This window comes from Mesoplodon mirus, assembly GCF_964341445.2.
Source record: "Mesoplodon mirus genome assembly, chromosome: 5".
NCBI lineage: Eukaryota > Metazoa > Chordata > Mammalia > Artiodactyla > Ziphiidae > Mesoplodon > Mesoplodon mirus.
The window spans coordinates 97,392,261-97,404,259 of record NC_138980.1 but is presented as its reverse complement, the minus strand read 5'-3'; the positions used below and the strand labels follow the sequence as shown (position 1 = coordinate 97,404,259).

At 37.1% G+C, this 11,999-nt stretch overlaps 1 pseudogene across 1 annotated transcript; it reads right to left on the bottom strand.

Annotated features, from left to right (window-relative positions):
• Positions 1-305: 305 nt before the first annotated feature.
• Positions 306-1,951, bottom strand: LOC309804912 (elongation factor 1-alpha 1-like; annotated as a pseudogene). The gene has a single exon. The product of its transcript is annotated as an elongation factor 1-alpha 1-like (transcript).
• Between the last annotated feature and the right edge of the window lie 10,048 nt (positions 1,952-11,999).

Sequence of the window (11,999 nt, the reverse complement as noted above, 5' to 3'; positions counted from 1 at the left end):
AAATAAACAGATTTTAAAAAGACATTAACCTTCTGACAATAATTTAGGCTATGTTCTTTAGTGGCTGTATCTAGCTTTAGCTCTAAAGGATTTTTTTTTTTTTTTTTTTTTTTTTGGCCGTATGCAGGCTTCTCATGTTGTGGCCTCTCCCGTTGCGGAGCACAGGCTCCAGACGCGCAGGCTTAGCGGCCGTGGCTCACGGGCCCAGCTGCTCTGCGGCACGTGGGATCCTCCCAGACCGGGGCACGAACCAGTGTCCCCTGCATCGGCAGGCGGACTCTCAACCACTGCACCACCAGGGAAGCCCCTCTCATTAAACTTTTTTAATGGGTCTCAAATTCTGTAACAGATTTTTGGTCAAGTTATTTCCATTAAAAAGTACTGATTTTAAAAACTAATAACTTAAAACTGCCACACACAAAACAAATGGTCCACAACACATTCTCCTTTCCTTCTGAAGGTTTTACGATGCATTGTTATCATTAACCAGTCTTTTGCTATTAAACTTAAATGGCCAGTTGAGACAAACAGTTCTGAGACCGTTCTTCCACCACTGATTAAGACTGGGGTGGCAGGTATTGGGGATAATATTCATTTAGCCTTCTGAGCTTTCTGGGCAGACTTGGTGACCTTGCCAGCTCCAGCTGCCTTCTTGTCCACTGCTTTGATGACACCCACATCAAAGAGGCCCAGAGGAGGATAGTCAGAGAAGCTCTCAACACACATGGGTTTGCCAGGAACCATATCAATGATGGCAGCATCAGCAGATTTTAAGAATTTGGGGCCATATTCCAGCTTTTTCCCAGAACGACAATCAATCTTCTCCTTCAGCTCAACAAACTTCCCGGCAAAGTGAGCTGTGTGACAATCCAGCACAGGTGCATAGCCGGCACTGATTTGGCCTGGATGGTTCAAGATAATCACCTGAGCTGTGAAGCCAGCTGCTTCCATTGGTGGGTCATTTTTGCTGTCACCAGCCACATTGCCATGACAAACAATTTTTGACAGACATGTTCTTGACATTGAAGCCCACATTGTCCCCAGGAAGGGCTTCACTCAAAGCTTCATGGTGCATTTCAACAGACTTCACTTCAGTTGTCATGTTGATTGGAGCAAAGGTGACCACCATGCCAGGTTTGAGAACACCAGTCTCCACTCAACCCACAGGGACAGTGCCAATACCACCAATTTTGTAGATGTCCTGGAGGGACAAACGCAAGGGCTTGTCAGTTGGGTGAGTTGGTGGCAGGATGCAATCCAGAGCTTCAAGCAGTGTGGTTCCACTGGCATTGCCATCTTTATGGGTGACTTTCCATCTCTTGAACCACTGCATGTTAGCACTTGGCTCCAGCATGTTGTCACCATTCCAGCCAGAAATTGGCACAAATGCTACTGTGTCGGGGTTGTAGCCAATTTTCTTAATGTAGGTGCTGACTTCCTTTACAATTTCCTCGTATCTCTTCTGGCTGTAGGGTGGCTCGGTGGAATCCATTTTGTTAACTCCAACAATTAGCTGTTTCACACCCAGAGTGTAGGCCAGAAGGCCATGCTCACGGGCCTGCCCATTCTTGGAAATACCTGCTTCAAATTCACCAACACCAGCAGCAACAATCAGGAAAGCACAGTCAGCCTGGGATGTGCCTGTAATCATGTTTTTGATGAATTATCTGTGTCCTGGGGCATCAATGATGGTCACATAGTACTTGCTGGTCTCGAATTTCCATAGGGAGATATCAATGGTGATACCATGCTCACGTTCAGCTTTCAGTTTGTCCAAGACCCAGGCATACTTGAAGGAGCCCTTCCCCATCTCGGCAGCCTCCTTCTCGAACTTTTCAATGGTTCTCTTGTTTATCCCACCACATTTGTAGATCAGATGGCCAGTAGTGGTGGACTTCCCCGAATCTACGTGTCCAATGACAACGATGTTGATGTGGGTCTTCTTTCCCATTTTTGCTTAGGTTTAGCAGTGGTTTTCACAATACCTGTGTCCTGCTGGCAAACCCATTGCGAAAAAGCAAAAAAAAATTTTTTTCAGTGTTTAAATGGACACATTTTAAATGAAGTAAACTTTCTGATTATTCAGATCATAAATATAATAATAATATATTGTATAGACAAAGCGTTTGTCTTTAGTATGAACTTGTAAAGTCACTGTAGCTAGGTTTAAGCAAAGGGGGATGGTTTACAATGATTGTAAGTAACTCATAAATTCCTCAAAAGGCAAGAAAATCAGGCTTAGAAAGATATGCAGCCAGGAGTAAAACCAAGATTACCCTAGGATAACCCATATCATACCCTCCAATGCAGGGCAGTGTTTGCTACATTTAGAATCTGCCACCAATTTCTTTCTTCAGAATACATAGATATGCGTGCATGTGTGTGTTCACACATGCATAGATATATTTATATATCTATATATAATTATACATGTAGAGAGATTATCAAATTCATGTAGGTCTCCTTGCACAGTGTGAATTTGGGTTGTTCTCAATACAGCCTTTGATCTTTTCATAAAGTACTGGGTTAAGAAAATACTCTAAATATTGTTTTATATATATATATAATCAGGGTGGATAAAAATGGGGAAGAAGCAAGTTTATTTGTGATTTGTTTACCTATTACAAGAATCACTTTTGGTGTCTTTCATCCCACCCTGCCCTGATGTATCTGGATTGCAGTTGGAAGGAGAGGGTCAGGCAGGTTTAGGTAAATAGAGCTAGTGTAGGTGTATGGGGCCTATTGAGTTCTCTTCTTTCCCTTTATTCTTCTAATTTAGACAAAAATCATTTTCCCATATGTAGAGGAATGTTGTCAAGGATTAAAAAGGAAAACAACCTGAATTAAGTACATAACGTACTGGCAATCACAAAAATTGAACCTAAAAATAGTAAGGGATACAACTAATGTCTTTAACGTTCATGAACCATGCCTCTGCGATTACATCCTGATTTCTGGTGTTAAAAATGCATTAACTAAATTCTAATTCAACAAGATGTTTTCCTCCAATTTAAATTTCATTCTATACAGAAAAGCATTCTTGTCTTACACCCAAAAAGTGTTTATTTGTAGACATTCTCTTTTGCAGTTATGCAAGTGTTAGTAATTTAAGTGATGATGTGCCTTTCTCCATTCTTATTCCTTTCTACTATTTCTTTGTCTCCGGTAATTTTTCTCCTTGTGATGTAACTCTCTCTTAAAAGAAGGATATAAGAGAGTTTACTGTGATAGCAAATTGTTTTTCATTCTTTTTGTTGTTTTATTGTTTGTTTTGCTTTTATTGTCAAAACCTGTTTATATTTGCTATGTGTTTTAAGAAGAAAGATGATTGTAGCATTTTTCAGGTGAAGGTGATTAAACTGTATTTTAAACATCAAAAGAAAAAATCTACAGCTTAACAAATCCAACAGTGAATGATAAAATATCTTTAGCTTTTCTGGTGACAATATTTATATACTGACAATATTCAATTTGGACAGCCTTCTGGTACATCAAAGAGTAAGTGTGGTCTCCATTATTTCAATTACTGCACAACATATTTGTTTAAAAATGTTTTTCAAAGAGTATAGTTCTAGAAAATGAAGATGATTATTTGGATAATGAAAAACGTCTTAACAAAAGAAATTATAATGAAAGATACACATCTATAATTAACTTTTTGGCCTCAGTGTGATTTTCACTCTGTTAAGAAAAACAGAGAGACTATTTAGACTACAGATATAGATGAGGGAACAAACAACCTCTCTCCCAACTAAAATGCATTTTATTCCTATGGATATTGATATACTTGAGGTAAAAAGATCTGGTGAAGTCTTCTTGGTCTCTAGTGGCGAACAACACTATATAGTAAATAACAAGATAAAACTGATCCCAGGATGTGTCTGACTCATGCTTCCACTGAAACATGATGGTTGTTACCCAATTGTACTATTTTATTATAGTACCTCCCCTCCTCAAAAAAATGCAAAATACAGCAATCACAGTATGCCCTTTTGTGATTCAGGCAGGGGGAAACTTGTTTCTTTATTAATGCTTGATTTGAATATTTTGTCTGAGAGCCTCCTGAGGGCCCTCTGAGTTACAAAGTAGTCTGGCAGACCTCTGAGGTATGAGGGTGTTCTCCCTGGGGTGCTATTTTTCCATCCTCCAAACTCTAATACAGAGCAACAGGGGTTAGCCATAACTGTAGAAAACCAGTCAATTAGCCCCAGCCAAACGCAGGTTAAGGTGGTGCCATAGAGAATATAATATTTTTAGATCCACATAACCCTTTTGTCTACAATTTCAAGTGTCAAAAATATAGCATGTCTTATTTCTAAAGAAATGAAAAAATTGTATCTAAGTGATTCCATAAATGATGTCAAGCAATTGTAAACAATGGCCACATTGCATGATAAATATAAATAATAGCCAAGGGTAACACCAAAGGATGAGCTATCAGAGACCACCTACAGACTAGGAGTGAGTCCTCCCAGTAGATAAGGATCTAAATTCTAAGTCATATGGCACAAAGGGGACAAACAGATTTCCAGTGAGACACAAACCTCATACATACATATTCCTGTTTGAACATAACTGACATTGCATAATGCCCTGGTAGAATTCAGCTACTTGTTTTCATGGCATCTCTGTTCTCCTCAGCTCGCTATTAGCTCCGTGAGAGCAGAGATTTTGTCTCTTTTGTTCACTGCTGAACTCTGAGCACCTAGAGAAGTATCTGACACAAAGTAAGGGCTCAGCAAATATTTATTAAATAAATGAACTCCAGAGAAATGGGTGTCTCCCTAAAGCTGGCTCATAGCCTGTCGCTCAGCAGAATTTCTAACTGGACCTAGTCGTCGTCTGTTTTCTTCCTGTCTCTGTGCATTTTCTCAACTTGTTCTCTCTTTGTGCTATGAAATGAATGTTTGTGTCTCCCCAAATTCAATATGTTGAAGCCCTAATGTTATGGTGTTTGAGCCTTTAGGAGGTAATTAGGTCATGAGTGTAGAGGCCTCATGATGGGGTTAAGAGAGGAAAAGAGTCAGCCCTTTCTGTCTCTTCACCATGTGGAATGAGAAAAGGGCAGCCTATAAATCAGAAAGAGGGCACTTACCAAGAATTTGACCATGCTGGCCCCCTGATCTCGGGCTTCCAGCCTCCAGAACTGTGAGAAATAAATGTTTGTTGTTTAAGCCACCTCGTCTATGGTATTCTGTTATAGCAGCGCAAATTGTCTAACATCCTTTGCCTATCCAAAAATCCTGCCCAGCCTTCAGCTTCTACCTTTATTATATAGAAATATCTGATTATCCCATAAATCATGAATTCCTATAGATTCATATTCAAAAATATATATTGTGACTTAATTGAGCTCTACCTTGCTCAAAAATGTTGGTGCTGTCTCCATTCTTCCACTCAACAAATATTATTGACTGACTACCATTTTGGGGGCACTATTTTAAGGAATTTGGGGTATATCAGAGAACAACAAAGAATCCTGATGTTGAATGAGGAAGAGCGACAACAAATAAGTAAATTATATAGTATGTTAGAAGGAGAAAAGAAAATTACAGCAGGGTAAAGAGATCAGAACTGCTAGAGTGAGCATCCAGAAATCTGCACTATAAATAGGGTGCAAAGTAGGTCATCAAGATTTTGAGATTGGAGAAAGACATGGAAGCTGTGTAGGAGCTAATCATATAGATATCTGGGGTGAGGGCCTTCCAGGCAAAGGGTATATTTGAAGTTGAAGAGCATCCTTGGTAAACTGAAGGAAAAACAACATGGCAAAATAGCTATAACACAGTGTCCAAAAGGAAGAGTATTAGAAGATGAAGTCAGGGAGAGAATAGGAAGCCAGATTACACAGGACTTAAAGCCCACGTTAAGGACATAATCTTTAACTTGAGTAAAGAGAGGAGCTATCCTAGGGTTTGATCTAACTTAGCTTTTAAAACTGAACCTATGAAAGGACCATGACACAAATACCTCTTATATACATAAAGCTCTGATGCAGTATTGTGCTTCCATGTTGACTGGCCAAATGATGTATGAGCATTTTCATGCAGCACTGCTGACTTTGCAGAAATCTACAGGAAGAGAGCTATGAGACCAGTCTCACTCTCTTAAGTAAAGCATTATCCATAAAGAAAGGCAGCATTATTTACTGGCTGAGACCACAGGCTCTGGAATCAAGCTGCATGGGTTTGAAAACCACCATATACTAGTTTCAAAGCTTCAGTTTCCTCATTTTTAAAATCCCTACTTCCTAGTGGAGGGGGAGGTGATATAAATATTAAATGTGAAATTGTATGAATGATGCATAGTACCATCATCAGGGAATAGAATAACAAGTCACTTGTATCCATATGACACCATATGGTAGTTGTAAGAATTTAAGGAGATAAACCAAGTAAGTGCACATAGTAAGCACTCCATAACATATATAATTGCATACCACTATTATTGCCATTGTCAAAACCAACTATCAAAATACATTATTAAACATTATACATTTTCAGGCAATAATTTAATACACCCCATTGTATTTAGCATGCAGAATGAAATGACAATTACAATAATTACAATTACCATTTTAATCCAGTATAGTTCAACAAAAGATTAGATACTTGCATGAACACTAATAATGTGTGCAGAAAATTCATGACAAAAGAAATTGCAGGCATCTAGAAACTAAAGGGTCAGAGAAATAACATAAATCAGAACCTTTCATAGTTATTGATATCATTCCATTTAAATTCTGCTTTTGTTTCAGTGGACATTTTTCCTGAAACATACTGTTTACCCCATAGTTATAGATGAAGATATTTCACGAAGGCCATAAAAAAGGAGATTAAATTGTCCTTTTGAAACCCCCATTTCCCACCCCAGTCATACCCCATGCTCAGGAATCAAGGAAACCTCAATGGGATATTACCTGTAGTCATTTTTCAAGTCAACTAGTAAGTATTTAATCTGTTCCTTAAAAAGATATATACCAAGTATTATTTGAGTTTTATCACAATGTTGCAAATTCTGAAATAGATTGGCATCTAGGTAAATTGCAATTTCAATATAGATAATATTATCTTTCCCTTGTAATCAGTTTGCAGTGAGAAACCTACCATTTTATCTTTACCTAGAAGTTCTAGAGATTTTGCCCTTTAATTTAATGTCTAAATTGATTCTCTTCTCTTTCCACAACTAATAATTGTATTTGGTTCATTTTCAATAAAGCTTAATGACTAAATTAAAAAGGTTAATCAGGTTTAAATAAAGATGAGGGTGACATTTCTTCCATATTTGTCTGGCTCCCAACCTGCTTTCTGCTAACTTTGAATTCTGCCTTCTGTCAAAATTATGCCCTCTAAAAACAAGTGTTGTGAAAAGGGCCATATGGGGCAAAATTGAGTTTTGGCATCCAAAATATAAGGATATTTTTAAATAAAAACTTTTTAACAAATGAGGTAGTCATTTAATTAACATTTTAGGTAGGGGTCATTGCTTTTCATTTGGATGAAGAGAAGCTAAAAAGAAAATCCCAGGAGAAGATATAACATCAGAACACTTTGCTAAACACTAAAAAATGGGCATGAGACAGTAACATGAGGTCTATACTGAATCCCATTGAAGGCTGTAATAAGCACATACTTCAGTATTTTGTACAATACAATGAAGCACTGTTTTACCCAATATATCTTAATTAAAAGCAAAAACACAATACAACACAAAGCTACCATCAAAGAGGCGTTATTGGCACTCACATAATACAGAAGATGGGGAAGGATTTTGTTTTCTTTGTTTGGCAAGAAAATTGGAACTAGGCATTCTATTTTCCACACAGCTCTCAATATAGAAGCATTTGTGAACCAAAAATTTCATTTGCACTGTAAATGATATGGATGAAAGCCACAGAGAAAGAGATAATTTGTTGTTTTATATTTCAATAGTAGTAATGCTTGGATTTCTTTTATTTCTCTCTTACAAAGAAAATAATTATTGAAGCTTGGTTTTTACCACAATAAGAGAGTTAGTTGAATGTTCTAATGTACATGTTTTATATTCCTTTTTCACTAGAATGCATTAATTATGCAGTAACATTAAAATATACACACAAAATAATTTTCTTGTCACCTCAATTTTAAATTTTGAATATCAAAGATACCATAACTGTCCACTGTGGTCTATTCTTCATAATTATCTAATACAAGGGAAGAAAAACAATAAAATAAATGCTAGCTTATAAAAATTATGGACAAATTGTCTTCCCAGAATCCAGTTATGTCTATACTGAACTAAGCAGAAAACAAGGTGAAATGAAGGTGATTCAAATACCATCAAAGATCTTCAATGTGACCATTCATACAGATTTCTGTCAACTTGAATGAGACAGTTGAAGAGTGAAAATGAAAATAGAGTTCTAAATAATTTATATGAAGAAAGACAACCCAATACTTACACTAGAGTCAACCATAAGACAGACCATAATGTCTGAAGATCTAAAATATTTTATTCTATATTTGATATCTAAGATGTTATTTCTAGTAAATTCTTCAAGAATTTGTGTAACAGCAGTGCCTTACCAACTAGGGAGCAAAATGAACAATGGTATACCAGCTGACTACTTCCACACAGAGTGCTGAATGACTCTCTCTAAATTGCTATAAACTTTAAACTAAACTATGAGGGTTGGCTCATTCTAACTGCTCTTGAAAAATGGGAAGAAGGAGATGAGTCAGGAAAGTACAGGTTATCATTAGTATAGTCTAGAAGCACTAATTACAGATGAGGAAGCACAAAGATTATCTGACTTTTCCCAAACCATATGGGTAATACCAAAGGGAAGGCCAGAACCCAGGATATCTATGTCCCAAGCCCTTTTCTTCAACTTTACAATGATGAAATGTTTTTTAATATCCAAGTCTATAAAAGATAAGCCTAATAATCAAGTCAATCAGGAACTTGTGAACTACAATCCAGAGCCTATCCTGCACCTGTATATCATGCTGCTAACAATTTCCCCGAGCATTGCCCCATCACACAGTGGAACAGCAGACCCCAAAAATGTGCCAAGGAGAACAGGAAAATAATGCTCTTCAGTGAACAGCTCGTAACTTATTTTATCTGTGTCTGTTGTGAGAATTATGGAAACTAAACTGAGCTAAGCCAAAAGTGAGGAATGTGGGGGCCTGAAATGAGATAAGAAGTTTGGATGGACACTGAAGAACTAGAAAACTCAAGTTTAATGGGTCTGCCTGAATCTGTGTGATATATAGGAGAGAAGTCGGAGGCTGAAGTCTAAATGGATGGTACATATAAACCACATAAATCCATGAATTAGTCTCCAGTGCTGCTCACATAAACAAATCTTCCTCCAATCTACAGGAAAAAAGCAAAAGAGAGAGAGTGGTGAAAAGGAGAACGGGAGTCCTCCTTCCCCATTCCTTCTAGCCTCCCTCTGTGTTTACACCTATCAATGAATCCAACAGGAAAAGATTATCTCTAGAGGCAGAGAAGTGTAGGTGATTTGGGAAAGTCCTGCTCTAGTGACTTATACTGTATAGTTTCTGTACTGGTGTTTTTAGGGGGGGAAAACGTCTCTCTTCATGAGACGTTCTAAGTTTGATATTGGAGTCAAAAATAATCTATTACATATTATTTTTTCAGTTAAATGAAGTATCTGCTTTCTGATTTTCATAACAGGCTATATATTTAAAGAACTCAATTGTGAAAACTGCAACAGAATGAATTTCATAGCAATATCTCTATGGCTCCCTTGAGTCCAAATTTCCAATTTACCAAATCTCAGAGCTATCAGCCATTTTTGTGTATAGAAAATCTTAAAGGCAGGGAAGGATGCCATCTTTGTACCCATTTCATGTCTAAAACCTGGCAAGGTGACTGGTACATAGTAGGTACTTAAAATATATGATGAATGAATATGTGTGTAAACATGGGAAATAACTCTTAATGTGATGAAACTTAAAAGGGCTTGTTTTTATTTTAAAATAAATTTCTTCTTTTATGTCAGGATTTAAAAGCATATAGTTTTTCTATCATATAGTTTGTACACTTTTTCTCTGTCCATTTGCTGTGATATCTAGGATTGCTTAAAAATAGTAATTGGCTTTATTATGAATGTTATGATACCTCCAGAGTTTAGTCTGGAAATTAAAAATCTGGTCTTTATTACACTTATCCTGGATGATCTACTAACCTTTATATATATATATAGATAGATAGATAGATAGATAGATAGATAGATAGATACATTGGTAAATAATAATCTCCTTTTTACAAATTCTAATTCAAAGAAATCCCTGCCTTTTTCCTTAGAAATATATATATTCATTTGGGTCCCTTCTAGATCCCACACATATGAAAACAGACATTCCAGGACTTGAGTTGTCAGTTAAACAACTAGAGGATAAAATTCTGTAGGATAAAATTCTGTAGGATAAAATTCAGGGCTTCCCTGGTGGCGCAGTGGTTGAGAGTCCGCCTGCTGATGCAGGGGACACGGGTTCGTGCCCCAGTCCGGGAATATCCCACATGCCGCGGAGCAGCTGGGCCCGTGAGCCATGGCCACTGAGCCTGCGCGTCCAGAGCCTGTGCTCCACAACGGGAGAGGCCACAACAGTGAGAGGCCCGTGTACCGCAAAAAAAAAAAAAAAAAAAATCAAAGATTTCTTGCATCTATATATTTTGTGCCTAATATTTCCTTAATAACTTAATTTGATTCTCATCTAGATTTTTGAGATTTCAAACAGGGCTTTTATGTTTGCTTGTTTCTTTTTAACCACAGAATTCCTCTGTGCAGGATGGTGAGCAAAAGCAGACTGAATACTGTCTTCAGAAGACCTCTGTGTGTATCTTTCACCATCATGGCTGCTAAAACATTCAAGCATTTTAGGAAATTAAATGAAATGATAGATTATTGTCCTGTCATCTGAGCATAGATTTGTGTTTGGAAAGAATATGTTTTCTATCTTAGTCTGGTCAGATTGCCTTAACAAAATACCATGTATTGGGTGGTTTAAACAACAGAACTTTATTTTCTTATAGTCTGGAGCCTGGAAAGTCCAAGATCAGGGTGCCAGCATGGTTAGTTTATGGGAAGGCCTCTCTTCTTGACTTGCAGACAGTGGTCTTTTCACTGTCTTCTCACATGGTAGGGAAAAAGAAAAATCTCTCTCTCTTCCTCCTCTTATAAGGCCACCAATACCATCTGATTAGGACCTTACCCTTAATTACTTCTTAAAAACTCTTAACTCCTAAATGTAGTCACATTAGGTGTTAGGACATCAACATGTGGATTTCAGGAAACAATTCATCCATAGCACTTTCCCTTTAACTAATTTCACTTGAGCAGACCACATGAGATAAATGCATGAATGCAGACTAAGAAGAAGTGTAAGTCAGAATCCATTTTAGAATAAGGGAAGTCTCCTAAATTGAAATTTTCTTGTACCTTGAGTATGGTTTTGCAATAATACAGATCTAACAATGGCAGACACTGGGAAAATGTGACCTAGTAGATGTACTTTATTCCATACAAAATTGTTGAAATAAATCAACAGGTATTTTTCTCTGATTTTAAGTTAGTTTCAATTTATTCTTCAAGTTATCCCTCCTAGGAGATGCTGAGAATCTGAAAATAGCCATCATATTTTTCCCATTTTAATTTCCTCATCCTACTTCTGAGTGCACTCCAGTCCCTTCCTTCAACCTGCTGATTGCTGCCCCTAATGCTCTGCATTATAGTACTAATATGATGCTCACTTCAGTGAGAAGCTTACTGCATATCTTGCTTTCATTTCCTGTTATATTTGCTGTAAACATAGTTATTTCCATTCTGTTGCTTTCAGTCACATATGGCATTTTGAAACAGTTAAATAAAGAGATTATCAATATTAGATCTATCTCAGCTGTAAAACCTACATTTATAGAGAAATATGATCTATTCAATTTCATTTCTGAAAGCCCAGCATTCAAGCGATGGTCATAAATTCACATGA